The sequence below is a fragment of the Rhopalosiphum padi genome, chromosome 2, assembly GCF_020882245.1.
Source record: "Rhopalosiphum padi isolate XX-2018 chromosome 2, ASM2088224v1, whole genome shotgun sequence".
NCBI classification, from domain to species: domain Eukaryota; kingdom Metazoa; phylum Arthropoda; class Insecta; order Hemiptera; family Aphididae; genus Rhopalosiphum; species Rhopalosiphum padi.
Genome location: NC_083598.1, coordinates 16,530,717 through 16,546,716, shown reverse-complemented (window position 1 = coordinate 16,546,716; position 16,000 = coordinate 16,530,717). Strand labels below are relative to the sequence as shown.

Below are 16,000 nucleotides of genomic sequence, written 5' to 3'. Positions count from 1 at the left end.
TTAAGGCATTTTTAAAAGTTTTACCCTATACCTATAGTGTAGAATTTGTAGAATTTATTATTTTTTTAATAATTTTTGTGTAAACCTAAACTTTCAACACATTATAATCGAATTACACAAATCATATTAATATACAATATTTTTTATATAATGTAAAAAATTATAAACTAGTTTACTCTTTTGAGTGTCAGTTTACACGTCATAAATTAAAAGCATAATTTTATGGGACACTTATAAATGTTGAAATAATAAATTTACATTAAACTAAAACATTTAATTATATTTAAATATTTTTATATGTTCATATTTAGAAAACCGTACTTACGCAGTCCGGTATGGTAACTCTGTCTCGTCATTCTACCCAATTGAAGCAGGAGTTCCCCAAGGTGACCTTTCTCCCGATTTATTTAATGTTTACACGGCTGATATTCCTAAAACCCCAAATACTGTTATAGCCACCTATGCTGACGACACTGCAATTCTCTCACCTGGTATTGATCCTGTAGAAACTGTACATTTTTTACAAACACATTTAGACTTAATAGACAAATGGTCATCCATCTGGAAAATCAAAATTAATCCTGACAAATCAATTTATGTTCCATTTACACTAAAAAAGTCCATACCCCTTCCCCTCTATTTTCAAGGAATACAAATCCCAATATCCTCAGAAGTAAAATACCTCGGTGTCCTAATTGACAATAGACTGACCTGGGGTCCTCATATCAAGTCAAAAAGAAAAATCCTCAATAGTCGACTCCACTTACTTCGCCCAATTCTGAAATCAAAATTACCCTTCCACACAAAAATAATCATCTACAAATCCTTATTACGGCCTATCTGGGCTTATGCTATCCAAATTTGGGGATGCGCTAAACCATCTCAAATACGTACCCTCCAAGCCTTCCAATGTATCACTCTCCGAATTATCTCTTCCGCACCTTGGTATGTATCAAATTCCACACTCCAAAATGACTTCAAAATAGAAACAGTAAATCAATTAGCCACAAAACACTATAAAAAATTTCACTCTAAATTACAATGTCACTTTAACCCTTTAATCGCTGAACTTGCTTCCAACTCACTTCCTAGTAACCCCCCACGCCGCCTAAAGAGAAATTGGTGTCGTGATCTATTGAATGATTGATGGTTCATTCCATTTAATTTAAATTTAATTTATATCAAGTCAATAATTAATAAATAATTAAGTTATTAGAATAATAGGGCCAGGGCCATTACATATTATATAATATTTATAACTCTCCCATCTTTTTAATATACAAGTTGTGTTTAACAATGAAAACCTATGTGATTCTTATGTATTTATTGTTTATATATAATAATAAAAAAAATAATCATTCTCACTGTTTGATCATGTGAAATATTTCATGGAAATTATAATATTTTTATTTTTAAAATATTAGGTACAGCTTGGCAAAATTAGTTGGAAAAAGCATTTCGGAATCAATTTGCCGCATAATGTCGAAAATGTTTGAAGTTTCTTTTCTTCCAAAATTATTCCTTTTTGGGTTTTAAAGGAAAATCAAAATTTTATGAATTGAGTTGTTACTTGTTATCAATTACTATTCGGTAATATTTCATAAATAAATAATTTAATATAATGGTTTTTAAAATTTACAAAACATTTAAAATTAAAAATAAAACCAGATGAATTTGATTATTCTAAACAGTACAACAGTCACTATAATATATTCTGATATCAAGTATCGGCTGCTATTGCCTACTGTGTCACCATAGCTTTCAGATGGCTAACCACCTTAATTTTTTATGATAAAGTTTCATCCCATATACACGTTCCAAACTGTACCCTCCCTCATAGTAAAAACCAACTAAAAAGTAAGTTCTAAACATGAAATATTAAAATATGATATGTTATGCGTTAGTATGAAAGAGTATTGTACTCTTATAGTCTTATGTATTTCTTATTCTTTTAATAATATAAGTTATATCATTTTAATTTGTATTTTTTTTTTTAGATGCTGTAAGAAAAGAAATTTAATTCAACTCCAGATCATGAAATATCAACTGTTGTAGCTAAGTTATTAGCACAAGCTACACTGCTGCAGGCACCAAATAGAATTTCAAAAAAAAAAGTAACTCATAGCTAACAATATAAATATTATATATACTTAATATTATATTCTGTTGGCCATTAAAATGATTTTATTATGGAAAGTTACCATAGTGCACAATATGTAAACAGCTGTTTAATACCTTAAATATTTAAATATAATAAATCTTAAATTAACAGAATCATAAATCTATAGTATATTTGATTATTTAATACAAATTATAAATGTGTTTTATGTATCAATTAGGACTTGAAGGATTATTCTAAAAAGCATATGTTTCACAGATATTGTTTGAAATTGAACAGTCTTCCATAGTTTCTAAGTTTTTATAAAAACAAGTAATACTATAAAGTATAAAAATAAGCATAAAGAAATATACTTGTTAAAATATTTAAAAAAGACATTGGTATAATAATGATATAAAAATGCTCTCACAATATGTAAAATTCACATTGCTACAATAGTTATAGAAATATTGTTGAAATATTCAAATCAAGTATTGGGACAACAATGTTTTGAAATGTTACTATGATATTTAAAATTAACATTGATGCAATATTTATAAGTATATTGATGAAATATTAAAAAAAAAATATTATTACCACATTTTCTTAGCTGCCATGGGTTATTGTGACAACATTCAAAACATATTTAAACAGTTTAAATAAAATCAATGAAACACATTGTAGAAATATAAATATTTCTTAGCAAATATATTGTTTAACATATTGTGAAAATATGAAATTGCTATCTGGGATGTATTTACCACTGTAGCAATTAAATGTGTTACACATATTTTTACAACATTCGCTAAAAACATAAAAATATTACTTCAATTTGTTTTTTTTATGTAATTAAGGTGTTAAAAATATTGTGACAACGATTTGTGGCAGAAAATTCTATATTGCAACAATAACTTTTTCAAATACTGCTTTATTTAGGTTTATCAATATTCTTAAAAAATTGCCTTTGAATATTTGTTAAATGTTTTTTTTTTATGTTGCATAGGTAGCTTTTTAGGTTACTCATGGGTTACTTTTTTACAAAAATGATTTTTGCTATATGATTTGTCATCTGATATATTATATTGGGTTAGAATCTAATCATCAAAATACATTTTACACACTAATAGTTATGGGTGTAATACTATACTTTACAACATATGCATACAATTATACAACTTTACTTATATTAATAGAAATATTTTATTATAGAAAGAGTTATATGTTTCAAAAACATGGACATAAAATTATATACTATTGTTAATACTGTTTACTAGTCTTTTACTAGTTAAATTTATTTATATAAATAATATATATAAATTACTTTACAATTAAAATAAAATTAAAACCTTATATAAGTTTATAATATACATAGCTTTATATTATATAATATTACTATGCATTCACTAATAATATATAAATGTATAAATTACTTTATAAATTAAACAAAAAAATATCTTTTAAAATAAAAAAACGCAGGATATATAATATTATAATATGCACACAAAAAATATCTTTATAATTAAAACAAAATAAAAACTTATTAATTTTTATAACTCTTAACTTGAGTTTAAAGCATTAAATGAAAAAAAAAATTAAAGTGCACAAGTGTTTTCTGTATTGGTACATTTCTTTTTTAAACGATTGCTTGCTTGTGCCATCGACTTGCTAATTGACAATACGATTTCTATATCTGGTACTTTTTCAAACTTTGAGCATAGATGAATTGCATCTATAGGAATTATACATAAAAATTTAAAATACATATTGTATAATTAATCGTAAGTATATGGGATTCTTACCAAAAATAATTTTACAAGAACTGAGAGATGACAATTTGTTTTTTCCTTTATGTCCAATATAAGAATAATACTTCAGCCACGTATCATCATACAATTTTTGCATCATACGGCGTACTGACTACTGAGTCTGATATAGATCTACCTACTAATCTGGATAATTCATTAACCTATTGATACAAAAGAATAATTAATATGCAATGTGAAAAATACTTCTTGGGCCAGTGTAATAGCATTTTCAAGTTCAGTTTAAACATTTTCAAGAGTTTGTACATTACTAATTGGAACATTTTCAATGTTCAATAAATTTTAATTGTTGTGGTTGTCTTGATTACTTAGTGAACCAGAGGTGTTCAAAACATTGACAGTATGTTCCATCATACTTTTTATTTCATTCACTGTATATAATAAATTTTTAATATCAAATTTGATATTTGTTAAAGATGTTTTTGTATAATCATAACATTCTGTGAAATTAATTTACAATATTAACGTCTAAAAAAAAAAATAGCATTTTATGTTATAAATTATAGCACAATAATAAAATAACAAAGTATGACTTACGTTTAAATTCATAAGTAAGATGAGACATTTTATTTAAACATAAATCAGTATCAGCAACTTGTAATGCATTTATTGAAAGTTTATCATTTACTTTAATATTTTCTTGCATAGAATCTAAAATATAAAATCACCATCGTAATAATATATCTAATAAATTGTATAATATTGTAAAATTATATAATACAAATTAAACGCATTTAAATAGGTATTACAAAAAAAATGTTATGGTGTAAACCTGAATCATACTATAATTTAAATAGATATCCATTAATATTTCTACATATTTTGATCTGGTGAAAAGTTAATTTTTCTAAAATTAATTACTATTTAAATATAAATAAAAACTACTTTACTTGTATTATTAGGAAACAAACATTTTTTGACATTATTTAATTGCCTGGACAAAGGAGATTTATTATATTCATTTTGTAATATTTTATTAATACATATAGGAGACATATTGGATTGAACTTTCCACTTTCCACTTGGACTATTTATAATATCAATGTTATCTATAATAATATTTTTCAGATTAGTGAAAAATAAAATACTAAATAATTAATTATATCCTCTTTGCTAATGGTAAATCATCTATTCCAACAACTATTTTAATGTTACCTTCAATCCTGACACGTTTTAAAGTATTTAAAGTAATTCCTTTTTTTGCTAAAGTGATAATAATTACCCGGATTAACAATCCTGATATTTTTTGTTTTTGATGAACTAGAACTTAATAATGTCCTACAATCATTTGGAATTTCTGCAAAACATTTGTGTTGTTTTAAAATTGATAAAAGATCATTCACTGTATTTTGTGAAACATTGCGTTTAATTGCCCAGTTTGCTAAATTTAATTTTAAGATTTCAGAATCATTCACAAAATTATTTGTGCTTGAGCTGGTTCCAACATTATTAATAATATCATAGGTAGATTCAACACATGAATTTACAGTGGGATTTTCAATGAAAACATTACTTTTTTGTTTGTGTTCTGGATAATTTTGAATGTCAAAAATATAGTTTTCATCTAAAACAATTGAATTTGTTAAAGTAGAAGATGGAATAGATGAACTTTTTAATACATTATTTGCATTAAGAACCGATTCTTTTAATGATTCAACCTCGGATTCAACTGAATTTAAAATAGTTGCTCGATTATTAAGAAACGCTAGTTCTTCTTGAATTTTTCGACGTTTTGAACGGTATCTTCGTATCATTTTACACTAAATAAATATTAATATTAAATATTTAATTTTTTTTCTAGTAATTTAAAGTATATTTTAAATGAAAATTAATTTCAAATTGTAAAAAAAAAAATGGTTTAATTAATATTTTTATTTTTATTTTTTTTAACAAATAAACTAGGTACATAGAATAAGACTACTCAAATGTTAATACTACTACCTATACAAATATTTTAAAAACTTAAATTTAATATCGAATTTTAGAACTTTTACTCAGTATTTACTATAGCTACATGACAGAATTTAAAATTTAAATCATCACTAACAAAAATATAAAACTATTGGTGCTTATAATATGGTATAATGCGGTAAACTAGTAGGTACATTTCATATTATAGGTATGACAATGGCACCTTGGTAATTAGTAATTACCATGGTAAATAACTACCTATATTTAAAATATGGTATAAATAATATTATAAGAAATTATATACCTAAGAAAAATTAAGTATTTAAAACATTACAATAATAAGTGATTGCATTTACCTATGTATTACAATAAAAAATTTAAATAAAATATGAAATTACTAGCAGTAAATTATTGCTCCCTTGTACAATTTACATGGCGATTTATCATTTTTAATTATCAATTATTATTTTAAAAATAACATTTGGCCAAATAGGATTTGTTATCAATCCGTATACAACTGGTTTTTTTGTCGATAAAGTCGGATTCGGCAAAATGGGACGATACCAAAACAAGAACTCAGCAAGAATAAAGCAATTATTCTATATACAACACTCCCTGTATAAGACTTCTAGTTCGCGTTGAAAGTGTTAAATTCAAATTAAATTATAAACAGGTATAAATATAATAATATAATAATATAATAATACAAACAAAATTATCACCAAGTAATAAAAATCTTTATCAATAAGGAAAAGGAATTATTTTAAATATTATCAAAATTATACAAAAACAATTATTAAATAATTTATATTCATTTATATTTTCAAATGTACAAAAATTAATGTTTGGCTTCTTATTTAAATTAGAGCCGATAAGAGATATGCATTGTAATCCAAAAATTGTTTTACTTTGCGATAAAATATTTACGTTGCAGTTATATCTAGTTATTGACAGTTTTCAAAAGATATTTATGTTAATATAATATTAAAATAAATCTTAGTATAGATTACCGGGAAAAGGCTGATTAGACACGTTTATGGCATAATTTTGAATTTTTATGAGAAGGTGTGTCAAACGAATTTCAAAATTAAGTTCAGATATTAACTGAATTTAAACATTAATCAAATTCTAAATTTTTAAATTTTAATTTTATTGTTGGCTTTACTTAAAAAAAATGTTTTTTGTATTTATGTATATAATTTATCAAACAAGAATTATAACATAGTTTAGTTTTTGGAAATTAATATAGTAAGTATAGTAAGTGCTATACCTTCGTTGTAGTTATACAGTTGTATACAGCTTTCCACATGAGGATTTTATTACATTATTATTAATTATAGGTGCACCAAAGATTTAAAAATTAATAATGAAAAATATTCATAATGATACATGAATATATAATAGTACTGTTGGCTATCGTCTTATCGAATTAACCTATTTACGTGATAAGCCATATTTTAAGAATCTACGATAATACGTATATTTGTGGGTACATAACGTTTCCGCAAACATAGCATTGATTACATCAGTATCGATTCCGTCAGTACAGGAAGTTTTAAAATTACCTTTCGATTCCGCGACATACCAATTTTTACCTGTAGTTATTTTAGTTATGTGGTTACCTTAATTTGCATTACCATATTAAAAATTAACATTTGACAAAATAATTTTTTAGATATTCTAATGGAATAATAAAATTGACTTTTTTATACATATGGCTGATAACTATAGATAAAAAAAATCAAATATATAAGTTAAAATTTGGAGAAATAATTTTTCATGTCTACGTAGTTTCGTACAAAATAAACATAATATTATAACCAAAATTTACAAATATGAACAATAATAATATATTATTTTAGTACTATATTATATTACTTTTTTAAACTTAAGAGGCCGTTCTGGTAATGAAATTCGACCGTAATAATGTTTTCTTACTACCCGTTTTCTTCAGCTCCTGTTAGTCACAGAAACATGATTTTTTCACAAAAAATAACTTGACAAGTTGTACTAGACAACTATTCGTTCTAGATTTTCGATTTTTTTCAAAACGATTATATTTATATTTAAAAATTTAAACAATTTGAAAAAAATCATAAAATAGACAAAAAAGATATACAAATAAATGAAAAATAATATTTTATAATATGTGTTATTATAGTCTAGACTCTAGACCCCATGGACCTCATGGACCCCCTCCCCGTAATCCACTACTCGTTGTTATAGTAGGTGTCAGATTCACTTTCAGTCTCAATTTATAGTTCGATTCGACTTTCTTGAAAATGTTGTTTATTATTCATGCAATATTATTATTTTTTAAACAGGTTAAATTTAATTCAGATCTTATTAATAATTCTAGAGTTAGTAAGTATGTCATCGTTTCCGTATTGTGTTATATTTTCCAGTTTGGACGGATGACCTTGAATATTTTCAATAAGGTGTTTAACTTTAAATTTCTCGAATGTTAATGGAATTTTATTATTATTATTGTATGCTAATTTTGCTGTTTCTACCTATTAGTTCATCCATATTTTTTGTAATTTTGCTTTTTTCTCTTTGTGTGCCTTAATACTATTATTTATTTGTCCATGTTCATAATCAATTGGTGTAGTATTGTTTGTTATTTTCCTGCTACTTTGTGAATTGGTTTTGTGAAGTGACGAGTTAGCTTTTCTTTTAAGCGACTCCTGGTTGTTCACGGGGATTATCATTTTATCGGATTAGTATTGTGTTTTATCCTGTACTAGCATAGCGTCTTGGCTCCGCCCAAGATTTTAATTAATAATAAGTAATAACTAATTATTTATTAACTTTATCGGATTAAATTTAAGCATAAAACCTTCTCTGTGATGTCCTCTTTAATTTAAAAAAACTGCACGACGATTGAATAAGTAGTTTCGGAGTATATCCCGAACATACAAACAAACGCTAACATTTTATATGTATATTAGTATAGATTAATTAAATAACTAATTCCATACTAACATTTTAGTATAAGCTAAACATTATATACCAAAGAACTCGTCTCTTCGAGTGGTTTTTGCTAACTAAACAGAGACGCTAGTATAATATATAACAATATTAGTATATAACAATATTAGTACCAATATATAAATTATAAACATTATATAAACCTATGTTAATAAAATTGTTGAAATAACATGGTACGGAAAGTATTTTATTTCTTGGAACAATTATTTATATCTACTCGCCAATAAAACACACAGAAAAGAAAAAGGTCAGGTTACAGGTAGCTGGAAACTCGCGGGCCGCGGCCGCCGTGCCGCACAATATGTTTAATAATATATTTAGGTATACAATTTATAGGTTTATTTTAATTAATAATAACTAAATATTTATTAACTTAATCGGACTAAATTTATGCCTAAAACGGCTAAAACCTTCTCTGTGATGTTCTCTTTAATTTAAAAATAACTGCACGACGATTAAATAAGTAGTTTCGGGGTTTATCCCGGACATACAAACAAACGCTATCATTTTAGTACAGATGTTGGAAGTTTGGAAAATTTAGAAAATTGGAATTGTGTCGTTATTATCATTTAAATTGTCTGATATGTTATTTTTCGGTAACTTCATTATTTATATATATCTTGTTTGTGTATTAGTTATTTGATTGATTCGATTAATTGTTTTTATCATTTAATTGTATTGTTCGATGAATTCATTTAGAGGCACCGTGAGGAGGTATAACCTAACCGTGAAGTATGGGTAGACTGATGACACACAAAATATATTAATTGGTCATCTGACATAAATATTCGATAATTCGTATTTTTATGAATGATTACTACGGAAATAGGTAGTTTTCAAAGTATTACAGTATTATGTTTTCTACGAAATCTGAAAATTTTATCAAATTCTACTTGATTTATTCCGGCTCATAGGTTGGTAATTAATCTAACCAATGTTATGTTTACCGAGTATAATGCTTGTAGTATTATTTCATTGGGAATCGTTAGACAGACATTAGACAGTATATTTTTACTTTTTTGACTTTAGTAATTAAAATGAAAAAAGTCTGAATACTTAAAACTTCAAGAATTTTTGTTAAATAGGAAAATTATTTAAAATATAACTTAGTTGTAATGAGGTGGATAATTAAGCCAGCTTTAACATAAAATATTAAATTATTAATGAGAAATCCGATATCACACCCAAGCGGTGTGAACAGTCCCAAAATGTCTTTTTTTTAACTTTTCTCTAAAACTATTATAACCAAAAAGTTGGTTGATAGTTCATTAAAAAGGGATTATCAAGTAGATACAAAATGTGAGATTAAAAATTTAAAAAAAAATTATTTAATTTTTCACAGTTAAAAAAATAGTTATTTTTTGCTAGATTTTCATTTAGCGTGGTAGATTACCGAAACTGGAGAACGGATTTTGTTATTTTAGGTCTTGTTAGATTCACATTGGCTAGGAGAAGTGTTGTGAAAATTTTCATAACTTTGTCTTCAATCGTTAACTTACTACAAAGCGATAAAGCTGAAAAACATTAAAAAAAACGCTCAATAAAATGTGTTTTAATTTTTTTTTTTTTGAAGCTTTGTAGTGAATTAGCTATAAAAGATAAAGTTCTGAAAATCTTCACTGTCCTTCTCCTAATCAATGTGAATCTAACAACACCCCAAAAAACAAAATCTGCTCTCTGGTTTCAGAGATCTATCTCACTAAATGAAAATAAAAATAAAATACATTAATATACATACATATTGCATAAAAAAATATATTTCTAAAAATTGAAAATCAAGAAAGTTTACATGCCGATCTCTGACTTGGCAAGCGTTTTTTTGTTTGGATTATGATGTACTCGTATTTTTATTTTTATTGAGTATCGTATAGTTTTATAATTGTTAATTAATTTATCGAACCAATTTTGATTTGCTATAAAAATACAAACTATATCTTTCGATATGCGTAATATCCAAATGTATTATATATTTTTATATCATTCAAGAACTTAATATATGTAATTTACGTACATATGTGTTACACAAAACAATACACATTACACCAATTATTAATTACCATTTACCATACGCTATTGATCATATAATAACTAACAACACTAATATTTTAATAAAATGTTAGTAAATTTAGTGATAATGCTTTAACTGGTGGTCGATACTGAATAATTATTGCAGCACTGTAGTAATCTTAGAACATTAAGTATAGGTTGAAACTTATAGAGAACTTTGTTTATTTTATACTTTTGACTCGGCCCCAAAAATACCAACTAGATACGATTGTTTACCGTAAATCATCCCAAAATTAAAAATCATAGAATTTTTGTTGTTTTAAAATATCTTTGTTTTGTTATTATTTCCAATTATCTATAAATAAAATATTTCCAAATATTGTTCGAAAAATGAATGTTTAACTTTAAAATATCCACCTGGTAAAGTTATATTTTTATCTCTGTCAACAAACATAAATCAAGACATTAATTTGATTGTAATAGTCCACAATCTATAAAAACCTGTGTATAATATTATTATATTATATCAATATGCAATATAATATATGATTCAAAACATCCATATTCCCTTGACGGCGCCTTGTATAGGCAATTCTTAGACTTGTAAGAATACTGCATAATATTATATTTTAATATTTTATAAAAATAACTTACATACTACTAGATTTCAGCAATATTATTAATGAAAAATATTAATTCAGATTCAGTGATTATGGATTTTTTTGTAAGATTACAATCGGTAGATCACAAGCATAATTTTTCATGGATCGTACACAGACTGCTAGTTTAATAACCTGATAGACTATTGACGTGAAGCAGAAACTGGAGTAAAATATCAAAGATGAATAAATAAATCGTATTATAATATTATAAAAAATATGATTTTAATTTATTCAACAGTATATAACCATAACTTAAACAAATATTTTATAGTTTATTCTTAACAATCAGACATAATATTCTCTGTACTTTATGTACTTAAAGCGTAGTATTTGTGTATTACTCTGATACATATGTTTTATACTGTTATGTACTATGGTGTATAATGATATTATAATAATAATCCTTTGAACTTTTGCATATCAGTGTATATTAGTGTGCGAAGAAGTCTCATTTCGTCGTTTACTTCGTGTATTGTTACCGGTTTTTTCGGTAAATTAAAGTATATTATATTAATAATAATATACCTAAGTATTTTATTTCAATATACGTTAAATTTTACTCGGTAAAACTAAGTGTCTTTTCTAATACTATTAACATATGAATCTTCTTATATTCTCCTGTTGGCCGTTTGGTATATTAATACATTACTGTTTCATCGTATCAGAAATAAACAACGTATATTTATATATATTATTTTTTATTGTTATTTTACGTTTGAATATCCAATTTTATTAAAAATGAAACTTCAAGTACTTTAAAAATAACTGTAGAATTATGCTCGGTTTTTTTTATAATTTATTTCAGTAATAAAAATTATTAAGGAATCTCGTATTCGATTTTTAAGCTTTTCTTAGAGAAATCTAAGATAATAATATTATATATAAACAAAATGTTGTATAGGTAGCTAGGTATTTTAAGTTTAAATTTTGATGAAATTATACCTATATATTTTTTTTTTTTTATTTATTTCATTTTTATTTACAATCTGTTACATAAAATGAACAATAAGTAAAATAGATAATTGAATAAGTGGCTTGAGGAAAGGACAGATTTAAGAAGCCTTCCAGTGAAGACACTTTGTCAGCTATTTATATACATTTCTATAAGTTAACAATAAAGTTATAAATAAAAATAAAGATTAGGTAATTAACTAAATTAATAGGTCCCGACACCACCGCCTTTTTAGTCTTTTCCTAGGATTGTCGGGTATGTTTGCCGATGCAAGTCCTTTGATTAGGGGATTATCATGGTTTTTAGCAGATAAGTTAAATCGTCTATAAAAAGTTCTAACTACATCACAGACGGGTGAGATGGCAAGATCGTTATGTAAGGTCTGGTTGGACACGTAGAAAGGTGCTTTAGTTATAGCTCGGAGCGTTTTGGATTGGGTACCTATATTTAAACAAAAAATAATGATTTTAGTTATTTTGTTAGGTTATTTACTTTACCAATTATTTTGAATCTCATATTTCTTTAAACAGCAATAATATTAATTAGGTAGGTATATAAAATAATTCTAAGTTCAAAATCTGCAGGACAACATTTTTATAATATATTATACATATGAATTAAAACGATAATCACTCAAGATGAATTTTGCACTGTTTTATATGATATAGCTATTCTGTCGATTTTATAATTTTTATCTACATTAATTTTTTATTGTTTTTAAGGTAAAATACAATACATATTATTATATATACCCAAATTAAAAAATAAATAGATATTTTTATTTTTTGTATTATTAAAAACATTTCAATGTCACACATCATTATATTGGTTTTTACTGCAGTATTATTAAAAATCATAATATTACTTATATCATTCTCAAATATAATATAATTTTATTAGCTATAGTTATTACATATTTTTTTTATTTTAAAAGACAATAAATAATTTAACTTTAACGATTTCGTTAATTCGTTTTTGTACATTACAAAATTACTTTTATGAACAAGTTTCTGTTTATTATAGATAAGTATACTCATATTTTTATATGATATAAATTAAACTAATTACATTGATTTTTATAAAAAACCATTAAAATATTCAATTCATTTCAGAAATTTATTTACAATTTTTTGGTGTGGAAGTACAATGTTTAACTATAAGAAATAATTTTATTTATCTTTTTAAAAAGTGAGTTCAGAGGCTTTACAATTAAATCTAATCTAATAGTGTTATTCCTATGTTTATACACAATTTTTAATAATATATTTGTTACTTGAATGTTATTTTTATATTGCAAATTCTAAATAATGTGAATATAAAATAATTCTACTTATACCTTATATCAACGTACAACAGTGATTAATGCTAATGACTTCAACCTGACTGGATCATGATTTACCATACTTCCAATATTTATATAACATATATATATTGAAATAAAATCAGTTAAAAATGTGTTCATTTTCCAACATTTATAATTTAACACTTTTAAAATAATGTTTTTCAATCAACAGGGCAATAGGATATGTTTTTTATCTGGTTAATTTTGATTGGCCCGAACAATTTATATTTTCAAAAATAAGTTGTAAATAAAAGGTTCGATACCACGGTTTACTTAACCAATTATTGAAACACTTATCAGGTAATTCATGTGTGACGAATCTATACACAGCATTATAATAGTATTAAAACCAAATAGGCGTGGGGCGTCTCTCATCATGACTACTTCAGCCAGCCGGTTTTAGCATTAGTCATGTAGAGTGTGGTATAGCATAAAGCTGCCTATACAGGTCCGATTATTGTGCGCTTCGCCCGAGGGCACACAATAATAAAATCTATAATATATGACTGTACCTATAGACACTCGTTATTATGTGATACACGTTTGCGGCGCTGTTGTTCAAAAAAAAAAAATAGACCTTGATCTATAGTTTTTATGATTTAAAATTATTAGTTGTGTTTAATAATTATTTATTTTCTTTGGTATTACGTTTTTTTTTTCACAGTGTGTCATCACAATCTGAGGTTAGTTTGAATTTTATGAACAAACATAACGAAAACATCAGTATAAATAACAAAATTAATAATTGTAGTTAAATTGTCATTTAACTAAAACAACTGCAGAGTTGTTTGTTAATTTCTTAAATAGTCAGTTTTTAAAACTTTATTAGACTAATACCAATAAGTTTTGTCAGTTTTTGTATTTTTTTTTCAAAATTTTAAACCCAATTATTAGTTTTAATATGTAAAAGTATTCATTATACGAGTAGGTATTCCTTTGGATTTGTTTAATATACATAATATTGATACTTTTTTCGGTATCAATTATGTAATTTACATTTATATCATATACCTACTAGTTATTATATTTTATAAGCAACTTTTGAATGAAGTATTTAGTATATTTTAAAAACGCAACACAATTGATAAAGGAAGTACAAAAACGCAAAAGGCTGTAAAATATCAAAAGAACGCATATATGCTTTATGGTGTGCAAGTATGGCAGTTAAAAACAAAAAATATTGATTGTTGGGAGAAGTAATAAAAATCCCCGTTGTTTTGAATCTGTAAAATGTTTACCATTTGATAATTACGCCAACACAAATGCTTGTATGATATCAATCATTTTTAATGATTTGTTAATCAAGTAGTATAAATAATAAAATCGTTTAAAGTATTTAAAACTACCCACCACACGTGTTTACTGGTTAATGTAACTTTAAAACACATTAAAATCGTATTTTTACCAACAAATACAACATCGTTAATATAACCATGTGACTAAAGAATAATAAAAACCTTAAAATCATATTATCGTAAAGAAATGTAAACACGAATAATAGAGAATAATAAAAATACAAATGATAAACATTAACGTTGTCTGTCAATGAATTAACAAATAAAACCCAAACTCTTGAATGAATTATATCTTATAATAATGGCTTGGGACCAAGTGACAGACTCAATAATAAATTGCTTTAAACGTGGAAGTTTTGCAGAAAGTGTATATGAGGAGGAAGAAGAATATGGAGAAATAGCCTTAAATTTTTAAATCTACGAGTAGTGTCATCAATTGGTTTATATCAGTTTTGTCGTATACCAAACATTAAGTACCTTACATTAAGCGGCGACCACTGTACTAATTATTAAAAGTACCTTATTATTACAACACTGCTGACTATTGTACGCTATTCATTATAATGGTTAGGTAACAATTAAAACCTTACAAATTTAATATTTTTTGTGCGGCAACAACGGAAATGTCTATAGTAAACGTAAAAATACTAAACGCGTGGGCGTGGACCTTGCTAACCGTAGCTGTGTAGCAGCTTTGGTTGTTACCTACACGCCACAATATAATACGCAACAGACACGTCAGAGTATCAGACATATCAACATACTATACCGTCTATATCGTGCATGACGACCATCCTCTCACGGCGCACGCAACATGCTATGAGCAATTACAATAGGTACGATATGTATGTGTATATAATATATATACATATAGTTAGCAGTATTACTTGATTGTTTTGCTTTACTATTTAATTAACTC

At 25.4% G+C, this 16,000-nt stretch overlaps 1 pseudogene; it reads right to left on the bottom strand.

The window, feature by feature from the left end:
• Nucleotides 1-3,445: 3,445 nt before the first annotated feature.
• Nucleotides 3,446-7,225, bottom strand: LOC132921479 (uncharacterized; annotated as a pseudogene).
• Between the last annotated feature and the right edge of the window lie 8,775 nt (nt 7,226-16,000).